The sequence below is a fragment of the Pseudorca crassidens genome, chromosome 1 (assembly GCF_039906515.1).
Source record: "Pseudorca crassidens isolate mPseCra1 chromosome 1, mPseCra1.hap1, whole genome shotgun sequence".
Taxonomy (NCBI): domain Eukaryota; kingdom Metazoa; phylum Chordata; class Mammalia; order Artiodactyla; family Delphinidae; genus Pseudorca; species Pseudorca crassidens.
In genome coordinates, this window is record NC_090296.1 from 137,619,684 (window position 1) to 137,637,582 (window position 17,899).

Below are 17,899 nucleotides of genomic sequence, written 5' to 3' on the forward strand. Positions count from 1 at the left end.
CAGTTGGGCTCTGATAATTCCATTTGCAGAGAAAAATATTACTGTTAGGTAAAATGGTTGTTTAGTCGATTACATCCTGTGTTCTGGAGGAGCTGGGAAGCTGTTTGCTTCAGGGCTATGGTTTTATCATGAATGATGTCATGGGATCTTTCTGAATGCCTGTACTTTTCCTTGGTCACTCCTCAAAGCAATGTGGTTTGGGGTGAAGCAGAGAAGAAGAATCTACCAAGAAACTAAGAACCATGTAGTCAACTGATCCATTAAGGAAATTGTAGCTACACCTAGAAAGGAGGCATAACAGGAAAGATTTTATTTAGTGACAGAAGCAGATATGAGATCCTTGTTATATTTCCAACTATAGGACACCAGATATGATGATAGGTCCAAGGAGGTTGGTGTCAATTAGGGGAAAGAACTAAATCATTCACTGAATTCCTCTGGCTTAATTCTTTAGAGATGTGAAGATCTCAGCTTGGACCTGCTTTGAGACCAAGAATTGAGGGGTAGGATTTAGTGGAAGAACAACTCCAAACTGGCTGAAACTCTCAAATTCTTAAAGGATCTTCTGACTACTTCCTTTGGCTTCTTGCATCATCTTTAGAGGGAAATAGCATGGACCGAGGGTTGAGGATCTATACTCTGAAGTACAGACTATCTGAGTTCAAAACCTTGCTTTACTGTTTATTAGCTATGAGTACTTGGACAATTTTCTTAACCTTTCTGTGCCTTGGTTTCCTCATCTATAGATGGGATTATAATAGTACCCACCTCAGAGAGTTATTGAATTAAGTAGGGTGATCTGGAATAGGTTGTTATTATCTCAGGGAGAGGGAAGACAGCAGGGAAGGCACTGACTGCCCATGAGACTTAGAGCAATTATAGGTCTAGAATCTGCTGGAGCTGACCGGGAGCTAAGAAAGCATTTTGTTCCAGACCTATACTTTGCAGGTGATTAAATGAAGGCCAAAGTCATAGAGATTCTTTTTTTAAAAAATTGAAGTATAGTTGATTTACAATATTGTGTTAGTTTTAGGTGTACAGCAAAGCGATTGTCACATGTATATAATTTTTCAAACTTTCTTCCATTACAGGATTTTACAAGATATTGAATATAGTTCCCTGTGATATACTGTAAGTCCTTATTGCTTATCTATTTTATATATAGTAGTTTGTATCTGTCAATCCTATACTCCTAATTTATCTACCCCGCTTTCCCCTTTGGTAACATAATTTTGTTTTCTATGACTGCGAGTCTGTTTTTGTTTTGTATATAGATTTATTTGTATCAACTTTTAGATTCCACGTATAAGTGATATCATATGATATTTGTCCTTCTCTTTCTGACTAAACTCACTTAGTATGATAATAATCTCTTGGTCCATCTATGTTGCTGCAAATGACATTATTTCATTCATTTTTATGGCTGAGTAGTATTCCATTGTATATATATACCACATCTTTATCCATTCATCTGTCGATGGACATTTAGGTTGCTTCCATGTCTTGGCTATTGTAAATAGTGCTTCAGTGAACATTGGGGTGCATGTATCTTTTTGTTTTCATAATTTGATGAATTCACTGAGTTTTCATGGAGATTCTTAATACCTGGGTGAGGACCAATGCTATCCTCCTGAGTAGTGTTCTTTTCAATGCTCAATACCCATTTTGTTAACAGCCCATCTCTTCTAGAAAAATTCTTGAGTTCCTGAGCATGACTGTGTAAATTGATAACTAAAAATTCACAGCCATTTACAGGTCCCTTCAGTAGCCACCTTCAAACTTTTACCTCTCACCCCCCTCCACCCTGAGCAGACAATTGTGCTTCTGGTGATTATTACAGAGAAAAAAACTTGTTTAATCCATGGATGCTTTCACTTTATGCCCTTTAAGTAACCCATCCTGCATTGGCTACCCTCTTTACCTCTTCTCTTTTAGTCTCCCATGCTCTCTGAGCTTTTCTTCTCTTTTCCGTGAAGGATGGAGTAGACAATAGTGCCAAAATTGGGGGTGAGGGCCTAATATCTAAATAACAACTGTTGGGCTCAGTAATATGGAAGTCTTCGTTCAGTACCTAATTCCCTTCATTTTATTCATCTGCCACTAACGCCTGCTCTTGCTAAACTCTTGAGATCCCTGTTGCAGTCTAACAAACACTTTTCTATCTTAGTTGACCCCTGGGAAACATTTGACACCATCCACCACCCCCACTTCTCTGAAGCCCTCTTCCCTCCCCATCTCCCCTGTTTTGCCTCTTACTTCTTTACTCCTCCTTCTCCAGCCCCTTTTCCTGCTCCTCTGTCTGACTCCTTAAATGTCCATCCTCCCCCTGAGCTTCCTCCCCTCCCTTCTCTTTGCACCGTACGTAATATCCATGGCTGGGTCTACCACTCACACCAGGTTAACTTCTACACTCAAATCTCTAGCTCAGCCCTCTCTTTAAATCCCAGATGAATTACTAGATAGTCCTACATTGGTGCTGCAATATTGAATGCGAGTGTCTCAAAACCATATTTCTATTCAGCATCAGCTCACCTCCCTTTATTTTATTCTTTGGGGGAATGGTACCTTCATTTACCCAGGTGCTCAGCTGGGAGGCAGTAGAAGTAGGCAGAGAAATCACTCTGGGAATTATCTTGGTTTCTTCCCTCTGCCTAACCTTCCACATCCAATCACTCATGCTTCTGCTTGTCCAGCTTGTCCAGCTTGGGAATGTCCATCTCTTCCCCTCCTTCCAATCCCACTGTCAGAACCCCATCACCCATAGGCTGAGTTCTCCTAGTAACGTTTTTGCCTGTGCTCTTTCCTCTCAGGTAGCTTTGTCAAATCCATCTTCACCCTCTTCCTACGTACTCTTTCCATGAGTCAGATTCTGTCCCTCCCTGTGCAAATGTCCCGTGGTTTCCTGTAACTCATCTACATGACGAAATGCCTACTTGTTTGCAGGATCTACAGGATCTTGAATTCTTGGGCAGTTTTTTTTTTTTTTTTTTCTTGGGCAGTTTTAAATTCTTACCCCCGCACTAAAAACATTACGGCTCAGGAATCAACGAATCCTTATACATTCTCAGCAATAATGTATGTCTGCAAACCGCTGTACCTCTGTGCATTCATGTTCTTTACCTAGAATGGTATTTGGCTTCCATTCCCACAGGTTTGCTGGCAAGTGCCTAGATCTGTATACACTTCCCTGGAAAGCTACTGTCTTCTCACTGGAGAAGACTTATGGGGATCCCTGTTTTTTCTTTCTGCTACGTTTTGGACATTCTCGCAGGAACTAGATTGCTTTACTTATTCTAACTGCATGCATGTAATTCACCATTTAACAGCACACATCCTGAAACAAGGAGGGCTCTTTGAAAAGAAACCTCACTCAGCACACTGCACCCAAACATACAATAACATTGGAACAAATACATGAGTGCACTCTGGCGCCACTGGCTGGCTTGTCACCCAGGGTTCGTTCATGAGTCAGGGTGCAGACCAAGTCACCCGGGAGCTCGCATAAATACAGATTCCAAGTATTTCTGAGTTGGGACCCAAGACACAGATTTTTAACAAGCTCCCAGTTGATTTTAAAGCATCTGGAGGAAAGCGTTTGGGAATCACTAATCCAAACCATCTCAGATGCATGAACATCTTCTCTTATTCTCAAAGGGATCTGGTGCTCAACTTCCTTGGGTAAAAATTTGCATTTGTTTCTAGCACCAAGATTCCATGACATCACAGATATTGAACTGGCAATGTGACAACTATCAACAGACAGTTAGCCACTGTTAGCAGTCATATACTCACAATTTGATGGATATTTCATTTATATTCTGGGCCTCAGAGCTCTTTTATATGTGTTCTGAAATCTCGGGATAGCTCAGCAGATGGCAACGTTACCTCAAGAACTGATGTTGGGACGCATCAGGGATGTAGCCTCAAGGTGGCAACATTGCACGGTGTTCGGAGTTAAAGCCTGAAAATCACGCTTAGACCGTTTCAGCCGTTGAAAAGCCTGGTATCTCTATTTGATTTAATAGTAAGCATTACCTTCTCAGGATGCTAAAGATGATTATTTAAGAGGCAGCATCCACTGTGTTATTTACATTGTTTCGGATAAAACAGTAAACAAGTAAAAGATTTGACGGTTAGTACCTGGTATGTAGGCAGAAACATTTTATAGCTTGGCTTTCTCATAAAATGAAAAATCTCCATGCATAGGATAGGACAATACATCTTCATCAATCATTAGTGATGTAAGGTGAACGCTAGAAGCAGGTTTTAAAGGTTTTGTAAGGTTTTGAATGATTTGTAAGGCACAGGGTGTGGCAAATTCCATTTCCCAGGGTGACGCCTCACGCGTGGTCCAAAGACCCCCCCCAGGAGTTGGAGGACTGTGAGATCAGCTCTACCAGAGCCTCCAGGTTTTCAAGAAGATCTGGTCATTTTTATGTGAAGTCTCCCAATTCTCCAGTATTGGCAACTAATTCGAATCATTTACAGCAGGATAAACAAATCACAATTCTGAGCCCAGTGCAACCTTTGCCTGCCAGCTGTCTGCTCCTGTGTTCCTGGAAGTGTTTGGAAGGGCAGGAGCAAGGCTAGAAGGGGTCAGAAAGGCATGGTGGGGGCCAGGACCACCACAATATTTCCCTCTGGGTTTCTCTCCATGGAAAGCATGTTTAAATAATCTCCAGAACACTTGTCACCAAAAAAGAATGCAGATGTCTATGAAAGAATAATTTTCTTCAAAGAGCATCCCCCAAAGAAGTATTGACTATTTGAATTTTTAAATAGTACTCAAACTGCTCCCTTAGACTATTTTTTTTGGCTGTATTGGCAAATACATGTATCCTTCTACTTGTGCCATAGAAATATTTTCATAAATAATACTTGCCACAATATTTCTAGGTGACTCAATTTTTTGTTTCTATTGGAAATTTATTTGTTACTTTTCCTGATTCTGAAAGTAATATATGCCCTTTGGGGGCAAGAAGTGGGGGGACCTCAAATACTATATGAACACTTCATAAGCCACAAAACAATTTCCTCTCACAATGCTCCCCTCCCCCATCATGGTAGTAGGGTTGAATATGCTTTACAGTCTTTCTTATGCATTTCAGTACATCCCCAAAGGAGATAAATATGCATATCTAAGTGTTCATAGTTTGTTATACCAAAAATGGATAACACTGGTTTGTAACCCACTTTTTCACACAATAATATAATTTGATAAATAGACTGATATGTTGATTGGCTTCTTGGAGGTCATTGTCCCCAACAGACAGAGAAAACCTGTGTCCAAATTGTAATCCCACCATTTACTGATAGTCACAGGTGACAGCCTGATCTTAATGGAAATATTTCTGGTTTTGCACAATTGAGCATAAGGCTGGCTTTGGTTTACTATGTGTAATATTTTCATCATGTTGAGGAAGTATTCACTTATTTCTATTTAAAAAATGATTGATTTTATTTTAAATCATGGATGGACATCAGCTCTTATTAAAATTCCCTCTTAACATCTATTGAGACGTTAATTTTATTTTTTTTACTTTATAATATCATTAATTATTTTAATAGATTTCCTTTTAAGATCTATCCTTGCATCTTGGTACAAACTTTACTTCACTGTAGCATGTTTTTCTTATAAGGTTCTCCACAATTATCTTTTGTAGGATGTGGGATTGGCCTGTGGTTTTCTTTTCTTCAGGTTTGCTTTTATTGTTATGCTAGTGTGAAAATTAATAGAAGGAAACCTCAACTAAAATTGGAGTCAGGGAGGCCTGTAGAGGGAGCTCTCATGCCCTACCACTCATCAATTACTGCCAAACAGGAAGATGTCAATTACCCCAAGGGGAGGAAGTCAGTTCCCGACCTCAACAGGAAGTACGTTGCACTCCCCAAAAGTAAGTGCAGCTACTTACTATCCCAGCAGGAGAAAGGAAGCCTTCCTTCTTGCTCAGCAACAAGCCCAGCCAATGGAAAATGCCACAACTCAGCCAATGAGAAATCATCATCACCTGAGCCTTACTTTCCTCTAATGAATGTCCATTTTTTTCTTAGTTGATGACTTTCTTTCCTCGTCTAGCCCTTCTTACTATGAAAGCCTTCCCTGTTGTGTAACCCCTCAGAGTATGTGTGCACCAAAAGACATGTCCAAGAAGTTCATAGCATTGATATTCATAATAGCCCCAAACTGGAAATAATTCAAATATCCATCAACAGTAGAATAAACACTGACATATATGTGCATACTATATATTCATGAAAACAAATCCAACTACAAAAATGTGGATGAATCTCACAAGTATAATGTTCAATACAAAACAAAATCCAAGGACAAAGAAAATGTACTTTAGGATTTTTAAAAATGGAGTTTGAAAGCTGGCAATATTAACTAATAGTAGAAATCAAGACAATGGATGGGTAAGATTAAGAGGGAGCGTGAGAGGGGCTTGATATTGGTGGGCATAATGTTCTATATCTTGATTTGGATTACAACTACATGGATTTTTTTTTTTATGTTGTGCTCTTTATTGCCCCCCAAAAAAACAAACAAAAAAAAACTTTTAAAAGACAAGTACCGTTAGTAAATATCCCTTCCTCTCTGTACTAGATCTCTGGTTTTCTCTAGGCTTCTCCTGCCAGGCTGCTAATTAACTGCTTTGGGTATGTTCCTACCTACAGGAATTATTGAGTATAATAAGTCTTCCCACAACTTAGTAGTTTAAAACAATAATAATTTACTAACTCATAGTTTCTGTGGATCAGGGATTCAGAGAGGGCACAGCAGGAGACTGTGTTTCTGTATAATGTCTGGAGCCTTAACTAGAAAGCTTAAAATCTGAGGCCTGGAGTCATCTGATGACTTGAGTGGGGCGGGAAGATTCTCTCCAAGGCATAAACCCACAGGGCTGGTGGGTTGGTGCTAGTGAATTGTTTCTTCTACACAGGGCTGCTTGAGTGTCCTTTTATTTATTTATTTTTATTACATTTTTTTTTCACTTTGTAGGTTTTATTTCATTTAACTTTTTATTATGGAAAATTTTAAACATGTGCATAAGCATAGGGTATAAGAAATACCCATACACATAATCTACCTTCAACAATTAACAACTCGTGGTCAATCTTGCTTCACCTCTACCTCCCAGCCAACCCTCCCCCATATCATTTTGGAGCAAACATCAGATATCATATAATTTAATCCTTAAATTTTTCAATATGTATCTCTAAAAGATAAGGATTTTGAAAAAAAATAACCACTATAACATTATCACACCCCAAATAAAATTAACAGTAATGCCTTAATATCATCAAATATTCAGTGTGCTCAAATTTCCAACTATTTTATAATATTAAAATTTTTGCAGTTCGTTTCATTTAGTATTCAAATAATGTCCACACATTGTGATTTGTTGAAATGCCTCTTTATTTTAATCTTCAACTCTCTTTTTTCTCCCCCCTTGCAATTTATTTGTTGAAGAAACTGGGTCATTTGTCCTGTGGTCTTTTCTACAGCCTAGATTTTACTGAGAGCATCCTGTGGTATAGTTTAATATGTTTTTCAGTCCTATGTGTTTCCTGAATATTAGTAGTTGAAAATATGATATCCACATGTAACATCTTTTTTTAATTTTCACATTCACAGATTTTATTGATTTTTATTAGATTACTTTTTTGTTTTGTTTTGTTTTTCCTTAAATTTTTATTGAAGTATAGTTGATTTACAATGTTGTGTTCGTTTCAGTTGTACAGCAAAGTGAATCAGTTATACATATTTAATACATATATTCACTCTTTTTAGGATAAATTGAGAGATTGGGATTAACATATACACACTACTATATATAAAATAGATAACTAATAAGGACCTACTGTATAGCACAGGGAACTCTACTCAAAGCTCTGAAATTGAGTGTCCTTTTAGATTTTTTCTTTTTCTTTTTTTTTTTTTTGCAGTACGCGGGCCTCTCACTGTTGTGGTCTCTCCCGTTGCAGAGCACAGGCTCTGGACGCACAGGCTCAGTGGCCATGGCTCACGGGCCCAGCCGTTCCGCGGCATGTGGGATCTTCCCGGACTGGGGCACGAACCCATGTCCCCTGCATCGACAGGTGGACTCTCAACCACTGCACCACCAGGGAAGCCCAGCAAGGCAGAAGTGGCAATATTTTTTATAACCTAGCCTTGGAAGTCACACAATATCCCTTCCAAAGTATTGTATCTGTTACACAGTCCAGCGATAATTCAATATGGATGGGATTACTCAGGGTGTGACTACCAGGAGCCAAGAAGTTTGGGACTTAGTTTTAGAACATAGCTAATCAATAAGGAGTTCACTAAGGTGTTTACTTCCTGCAGTTCCCTGTAAGTATGCTGGATTTCAATACAACATTCACTTGAAATAAATTTTTATTAATGTTATTTAGAAAATAACAGCAATGGGATGCACCAAGAGGGAAAACCTATTCTTAGATGTTTTTGTTATTATTGTGATAGAATGAAACTAAATGAACTCTGTAATCAGCCCAAGCCCTTCAATATGGGGATAAAAATGGTACCTACCTCACTGAAATCTTCTGAGGATTAAATAAGTTATTATTCTTATTAGGATAATGGTTCTTTGAAAAAAATTATAATAATAGCAAGAAAACTCAAATACATTTATTAACAAAGGAGAAGGGCTTCTCTGGTGGTGCAGTGGTTAAGAATCTGCCCGCCAATGCAAGGAAAACGGGTTCGAGGCCTGGGCCGGGAAGATCCCACATGCCGCAGAGCAACTAAACACATGCTTCGCAACTACTGAGCCTGTGTTTTAGAGCCCGTGAGCCACAACTACTGAAGTCTTTTCACGTAGAGCCCATGTTCCGCAACAAGAGAAACCACTGCAATGAGAAGCTTGTGTAGCACAATAAAGAGTAGCCCCTACTCGCCGCAACTAAAGAAAGTCCGCATGCAGCAACGAAGACCCAAGCAGCCAAAAATAAATAAATTAGAAACAAACAAACAAAGGAGAAGTATAATGACACACAGAGCAGCTGAGCCACTGCTGTGATAACATAATGGTCAGCTCTAATATTTTAAAACAATTTAAATGCATGTTTCTGAAAATATAAACAAAATTAACATAACATTATCAAGGAAACAAAACCTAAACAGAGCAATAAAAGTTGAAAAATAGCTGAAAATTTTGTGAAAATTTTATCTTGAATAAAGTTTTCAACCTGCTGTCTCTCATATCCCCTGAGTCCTACAGAACTTTCTTGTTTGTAAATTCTTTTCACGTTCTTTACCTCATTGTCCTCACAAAAATGAGAAAAAATATTTCTCATTTTACTAAGAAGGAAGTAGATGATCAGAGAAATTAAAAGATTTGTGGACTGTCACAGGTGTTAAGTCTCTGAGCATGAACTCTTGTTAAATATCTTATTATATTATTATATTGCCTTCAATAAAACAATGCCAGTTTAGACTTAAATTGTCACAAAAACTTAAATTTATATTCCAAATTCTATGTATGAAGAAGGCAGCAAAATGCACATACCATTTTAGAAAGATTTAAGGTAAAAATTCATAAGCATTCTTGTAGTGTTCATTGAAATAATTCAGGGTAATTCAAATACTGAAAACACTCAAAGCTTAACTTTTTTCCAGTAACATTTTCAGGGAGAGGGGCTGAATGGTCAACTTAAAATGCTGACAGTTTAAGAATTATACTTGAGTTTACTTAAATGAGACTGAAACTGTGATTTTCTAGACCTATCATTTCATACTTGTAGACTAAGGTAGATTTGGTAATTCTCAGTTGTTTTACACCATTAGAAAATGTTATGCTCTTAAGTTGTAATCAGCAATCATCTCAGACATGCAGAAAATCTGGGCTCAGGAAGGTGTTTGTTATATTTTAGACTCTCAAATTTCGTGTAAGACATTTTTGACTCTAAAATTGTATGTGTTTCTCATTCTCTCCTCAGTTTTTCTGGTTTGCTTAAACCAAGCAGTGATTTCTGCATCCACAGAACCCAGCAAGTCTTAACCATGTTTACATTCTTTTCTGCATATTTCTTCACCCAGCAGCGCCTGAGCCCTGAAGAGTGTTCAAGCATAAACACCATTCTTTATATGGGCTTGAAGAAGAGGTAACCCAAGCAAATATCATGTGACTCCAAGCCTTTGAAAGCTAATATTTAGCAACCTCTTGTGTTCTTCACTTTCAAAATATTTGTCTCTGGAAATAATGTGAGAATGAGTTTGTCAAGGGGAAGCCAAAGTGGACAAGACCCAGTACTCAAAAGTTTCTTTCTCTCTGTGTCTGAGTCTCGGACAGATCAAAGGAAGTCCCTCCATCACCTGTGGTGATTCTGCGACCACAAAGCATGTAACCTGAGATTAAAACTCTACACCTCAGTCACATGCAGAGGAATGGCAACTTAGGGTTGTAGTTCAGGGAATTTCAAAAATCATAAATAAAAATATGGCTTCAAGGCAAGGGCACACATTGCCAACCTTAAAGCTATTTTCAATGTTGGTGTTGCAAGCTCAATATTTTTAAAGTAAAAATAAACTCTTCGATGATAATAAAAACAGATCCTGGCTTTCAGATTTGCTTTTTAGTAAATGAAATGTTGATTGTTGATGGTTTGGGTGAAATGAAGCAGACACTTTACGTTTACATCAAATGTTAAGTAACCTTTAAAAAAAGGATGATAAGTCCAATAGAACATACTCTTTGAAACATATTTTAAAAGACTTATTAAAAGATCATTAAAGTCTGTTTAAGAGGTTGACAGATTCAAGATTACAGCCAGGTATAAGTGATGAATTCTTTGTTTTGCAGAGCTAACTGAACTCAAACCTATTTTTATCGTTTTTCTCGATAATGAAGAATCAAATACTAGCTGCATCTTTAAGGAGAGAATTAGTGATCTTCCTAAATTCCATGCAAGTTTAAAAATTAATAGTAAGCCTCATCTAAATACTGGGTTATTAATATTTCCAATAGAGATATAAGGTATAAGCTAGTATGCTGTTAATCAAAAATTCATGAAAATTCATTTATTCAACAAGTCTTTAATGGGCACCTACTGTATGTCAGGTTCAATGCAGGGGATTTGGGTAGGGCACTGAATAGGCAGACAAAGTCCCTTTTCTCATGGGCCTGAGCATCTAGCTGGGAGGCATAAATAAGCAGAGAACCATTAGACAGAGTTAAGTGCTCTGGTAAGAGATGGAAAGGATCAACAATGGGGTATACAACCGATCCTGAGGAGTCAGTGGTATTCTAGAGGGTTATTCAGACTAGGGGTTGTTAGGAGGTGGCCAGGTGAAGCGGAAAGTGTTTCCATGCTTTATTTCCTTCTCCAGAGGAAAACACCAACTTCACCATTAAGTTCTCTGAATTAGTAAAGAGGCCTCCTCTTAGTGAGGAACTTGGCATTGGTACACTGTCACCCTACTTTAGGTCAAGAAGCATGTTTGGACCTCAGAGAGAGGAGATGGCACAGGAGTGATGTAGGCAAGTTCCAAGATGCCTGGGGTTAGAGGGACCTGTATCCTCCAAGGCTCCTGTCCAGGGCTAAAAAGTAGGCCTCATTCCAGGTGTCCATGTCCCAAGGGGCTTGGAAAATTCAATCTCATTCAGGCTGACTGGTGATCAAATGCTGGGGACCGAGAAGTACATATGTCTTGGTTTCAGTGAAACTCAACACGTGGTAAGAGCCTGGTGATCATGGTATGGCCAACAGTTTGCAGATGAGAAGGACTGATTGTAGGGAGAAGGCAGAAAGATCTAGACTGTGTAGAGAAGAGGTTATCAAGAGTCATGCAGATGTTCACTGTAACAGATAACCTCACTGGGGTTCCAATGGATTCCTCAGTCCTGCCTAGGAAAAAGCCAGTCACCAAGGATGCTTTAAGAACCCCAGGGAATTTGGGCTGGGAGAGAAGGGACTGGTCAAGGAGAGGCTGCCTAACTTCATTCTGCTCAAGCTTCTCTTGAGCAAAGGTTTATTTAGCTCTTAAAAATTGTGAAAATCTCACATTTAATTGTTGATGTATGTCTCTTAATTTGGTCATCCAGTAGCTATGAATCCTTGGGAAATTTAACCTCTTTTGGCTTCGTGTACTCCTGTGAGAATTTAGGTAATAGCACCTACCTTACAGGGATGTTGTGAGGATTTCATGAGCAACAGCAGGTAAAGTGATCAGAAAATGCCAGGAAGGCCACCATGTACGGTTGTGTAGATTGGCTACTGTACAACTCTGGTCAAGGGTCTACCTGACGGTGCCCTGCTGAGTTACAAAGTTCAAAATCGGTATGACCTTATATCAGCTCTGGCAGACACAGAATAAGAGGGTAATAATGGTAACCATTGTGTTGATAAGGAGGCAGAAGCCTTGCTAATGAGTGAAATAAACACAGTGGAAAAGGGAAAAGGTTGCAACAGTTTGGGGTGGAGTTGGGGAGTATAAAGCTGTCCAGAGTACAACCCAACCACAGCAGTATTGAGCTAGACCAGAATGATGAAATCCAGGCCTCGCAGGCTGGTGCATCTGAGCTCAGCTCAAAAGTTGGGTAGGATGGAGTAGTGTTGGTGGTCCTAACTGTTGAGAGGCTCCAGAGCCTGCCTTCAGGGAACCTTCTGCTAATCTTCCTTTGAGGAAATGTCTGGCAGACACTGATGATTTCTATGGAGATTTTAAACCCTAGTAGACAAGTTTTTTTTGGAATTGGAAAGCTGGGACAATGGCCTATTTGGCTTTGTGGAGGGAACCCAGACATAGAAGGTGATTCTTGCAAGCCCAATGTCAGTGGGTTAGAATGTCCACCCAGCTTGGAGGTATCAGAAGGTCCACCCAGCGTCATGAGCACGATGTGGTCGACACTGGCAGGTTACCAAGGTGACTTGCAGCAGATGCATTAGGTCTTTGCCTAATGACCTGGCTTCTCCTGTAGGAATCAGCAGGGCTCCTCTTGCAAAGCTCTTATTTCAACAGATTATTTCACTCCCAGAACAAGTTCACAATGAGTATGAGTTAAAAAGATAAGAAGTGAGGGAATCAACCAAATACTCATAGACTACTTTACATGTATTTGGATTTACATGTATTTGGAAAGTGCCCGACCAATTAATCTGAGACGGTAGGAAAAGAAATAAGATCTATGCTGTAATCACTGCTAGTTTTTCATTCTAATATCAGCTTCCACTTCACTGGGCTTTCACACAAAAATTAGAAATGAAACTTCACTCTTACTGAAGTATGGATACTCGTGTGTGTGTGTGTGTGTGTGTGTGTGTGTGTGTGTATAAAATGCCAACAAACAGTGACCATTTGGATGTAAGCATGACCTTCTGAGATTATAAAACTTTGAAGAGTAGAATCTTTATAAAACAGTTCTTAAAAAAAAAGTAAGAAGCAATTATTTTTGTTTCATTGCCATGAAATGACCTTAGATTTGATCCAGTTTAACCCCTTTATTTAAAAATATGAAAACATTAGGTCGAGAAAGGGGAAGAGACTTCTATAAAATTAGAGGATTAGAGCTGGTAGGAGATGAGTAAGTCTCTCTCACATTTCTGCACATCTTGTGAGAAGTCAGGTTGACTATCTTCATTTTGTACTATTTCAAGGATATTCAAATGGCCTGGGAAGAAAGAGATAGTCTCTTCTTCTGGTATAAGGAATATTACATCCTTATTGCCCATTATAAAAGATTCAGATTTCCTCAGCTCAGGGTCCCTCTCCTGTAGCACAACACACTGTGTGTGCATGTAGCCATCTGGTTCCATCTTGCATTGCCCACTGGGACTTGGGGAACAAGGGAAAGTGACATGAATATGCTGACCTCATGCTGCCTGCTGTGTTGGGAGTAATCAAGTCTCTTGTCTCTGACCCGAGAGTCTCGTGTTTTCTGCCCTCATCCATGAAACTGTGGCAGGCTAACGTGCCACTTGCAAGTAGGATAAAATCCCAGACCCTTCACTATTGTGGATGAGAGTCAGGGGCTAAAGCAAGAATTCTAATCCAGAATCAGGTGCTGTGGTCTTAGTTAAATATTTGCTAAGTAGTTTGCAAAATGGTGCTTTTCCTAAAGAGTGTTTTCTAAATGAATGAAACACACACACATACACACACACACACACACACACACACACACACACACAGCAAAGTTCTAGCCTCAAATAGGCCTCAGATGGTAAGATTCTGTGTAGAAATTAGGACACATTCAAGCTCGTTCTAATACCTTGGGTTGTGAACCAAGCTATAAATTGATCCATGCCAAGTGCTTGTTAAACTTTCGAGAATTTTGTCTTTGGAATTTAATGTTAGGAGCCTGTATGCCTCATCCTTCATATCCACAACACTGTTATCCTTAACTTTATTTCTATAGTGTGTGTCTATGTTTTATTTCTCCTTTCCCCATCACCTTACCAAAAACTCATTCTCATGTGTCTTCACATCTAATCCTTTTAAAGTCATTTTTGCTCACAAGGACATGTATCTCCCCCATTTTTCTGTCTTAGCAGTATTTGTTCTGGGTTTTCAGGCTTTCGTCGCTTACCCCTAGGGGACCGCCACCACCATAACTGCTCTGAATGGGAAGGCTCCTCTGTTTCCCTATTCTCCTGAGCACCTCTGCCATAAATCCTGGGGACTTCATTTGCCTTTTATTCTCCCTGACGTGCTGCTTGGTTTTCAGAGCAGCAGGCTGAATGCTTTTCCATTTCACTGCCTTCATCTGTTCTGCTCAAACAGGGACATGCACTTTTATCAACATGAATCATGGTTTGTACCCACCCCATCATTTCATCCATGGGCATGGACTTTAACTCAGGAGATCTGACTCATGAGAGAACAAGGAAATCAGAGCTGCCGGGCCAAGGAAAATAAGGGCTCTTGAGGTGATTGCAAGGATCTTCTAGGAATAATGAGGGAAGATTGGATGGTGCACAGGCGACTGTACTCTTTGGCATTCAAGGAACATCTTAGTCAGGGCACCCGCACCAGCCCAGACTAATAAACACTTCAGCCACAATTTCGAGAACAGGCAATAATTCAGGCTCTTGAACCCAAAAGCAAAATCATACCGATGATCACTAGGTTTAAAATCTCTTCTAACCTTTCAAATTCATTTTTGAACAAGAGAACACTTTTATTTCTCTGTCTCTCCTAGCTCTCTTAGGACTCATGAATGTTTAATAAACAGAAAGAAAGTTGAGGATTGCAGATGATGGCAGGACATGGCCACAGATGCCTCAAAATACAGTTTTTGCATAAGCCAGGTTGTTCCATGGAAAAAAAAGTGAGTTACTTTTCATATATAGTAGTAATTCAATTCAGTCTGCACGTGACTTTTCTCCCCCAAAGGATCGTTCATTCTTTTTGGCAAGAATAGTGTTACAATTATATATTTTGTAAAACCATCCTGCTATCTCCTTTTGCAAAAGGGAAGCTTAAATAGATGTTGTTGTTAGCCTGGAAAATGGATACACTTTAGGGTCTCCCAGGCTAACCCTGGCAAAGTCCATTGAGGGACATTTTGCTTGTTTCTCAATGGCACCCCACTTCTTTCGTGTCTGATCGGTGGAATGTTCCTGAGAAAAGCAGGGAAATGTGACCCTTCAGGATTTACACACAGCAGCCACACAGGTCTCCTGCAACTGCAGACTCTCCTGTTGCACCGAGACCCGCTGAGATTCTCACTAGGTCTCAAATGCATCAGCTGCCCTTAACTCCCAGGTAGCTGACGATGCTCCAGAGGACCACAATTTCAAGAGTACGTCTTTTTTGCTCTCAGTCATGACATTGTCCCATCTCTCAATATGTGCACTGATGCTTACCTAGGAGGTCCAGGCTTTTCCTTCCCTCCTCATGCCTGCTGCTCTCCAAGAAGCGTGGGAGGGTGGATTAGACTTTTGAGGGATGTAGTTGTAAAAGTTCTCACTATCCCTCTTCCTCCCCTCCACCATACGCACACGCACACACACACACACACACACAACACACACACACACAGAGCTATTGAATTCCAGGCATTTCTGAGGATGAAGCTGAGGTTATTCAGGACCCTTGTGCATAGATTGGGCTTGTGATTTATGGCTTCTCTCCCTCATACCTCCTGGTTAAAACCTCCTATGCATGATTTTATAGAATCATCTGTTTGGAAAGAAATACAAACAGTTATGATTGAACTTTTTCTTCTCCTTTCAGATGAGGAATAGTTTAAGCTATGTCTCCTGTGATTTAAGGAAACACCATGTCATCTCTAGAAGTCCCCTGAAAGAGGCTGGGTTATGTTAGAGTTACCTGCTTTATTAGAACACTTGAGCTAGAGTACTTGCATGTCCAAAACAACGTGGGGGAAACGTGCAATCTCCAAGAAATTGAATCCCTAAGGCAGAGCCTGCCATTTCATCCGTACAATCTCATGGTGATATGCCCAAGGCACCCAGAAAAGAGGGACAGTATCAAACAGACTTTGTAATGAAGAAATCCTCCTTTAGCTTAACCCAATCTCTTCTGTAGTGACCTAAGCCCATTTTTTTTTTCCTCCTGTTCTACACCTACTGGCAATAGAGAACAACTGGCTTGCCTTTTCCTCTTAGAAGTCACTGAGCTCGTGAAGTGGAACGTTTTCTCTCTCTTTGTGCAATTCCAATTCTTCTTTTTCCCAGCTTGGGTGAGCTCCACACCTGGTATTCAGCAGCTGGGTACAAACACCAGTGACTGAAAACACTTCTGGTGTCAGGGAGGGGAATTCACCACTAAACAAGGCTCTCTGCTGGGGTCTTTGATGCAGAGTCAAGGGACATAGGACTTCAATAGAAGTCCCTGAGCATTTCCAGAAAAAGGCCCCTCTTGTAGTTGATTCACACAATTAGTCCTCTACAGCGGTGGTCCCCAACCTTTTTAGCACCATGGACCGCGTTTTGTGGAAGACAATTTTTCCACGGATGGGGTGGGGGATGGTTCAGGCGGTAATGCGAGCAACGGCGAGAGACTGGAAGCGGCAGAGGAAGATTCGCTCGCCCGCTGGCCACCGCTCACCTCTTGCTGTGCAGCCCCACTCCTACCAGGCTGGCCTGGTACCGGTCCATGGCCCAGGGGTTGGGGACCTCTGCTCTACAGTTTACACAAAAGGCATCCCAGGGAACTGCTCTCCCTCTGTGCCTGTTCCCCCTGCATGTATGCCTGCTAACAGAAATCAATAATGCAATTAAGCTGAGGAAAGGCACCTCCACTAGAACACTGTCTGCAGCACTTTTTTGATTAGCTACTTTTTCTTCTTGATTCTTCCTTTCTCAAAACCTGTCCGTGTATAATGATGATTAAGGATCTCTAACAAAGCTGATCGTCTGCCAAGCAGAGCCCCACCCCAATTCCTACGTCATGTGTTATATGTTACATATATGTTATATGGAATTACTTCTCTCACTACAGTTTACCTTTTAAGACCTAGTTCAATTATTACCACTTGCATTACGCTATGTCTCCCAGATCACAATATTTTGTCAAACGTCTCTAGTGTGGAGGATTCTCAAGCTCCTTAATATGTCGTTTCACTACAATTGTAGGAATACTCTCTTATGCTGAGTCACACTGAGGCCTCCCTATATCTTTTACATATTGCTTCTAACCTGTCCTGTTTGCTTTGTAGGTTATTGGAAATTTTTTTGGAGCCAATTGCACAACTTTGTGTTTATTATGGTCAAATTTCATCCATTAGATTCAGCAATTCTTGTGTCTAATAGGAGTACAATCCACTCTCAAATTAATTAGCTTTTTCATTTCTCCCAACTCCATGTCATTGACAAGTTTGCTCAACATGAGGTCAGCGTCTTTATTTTGTAGTGGATAAAAATGCTGATCCGAACAAGTCTGAGGATGAGTTTAGGGTAGATTTGGAGTTAT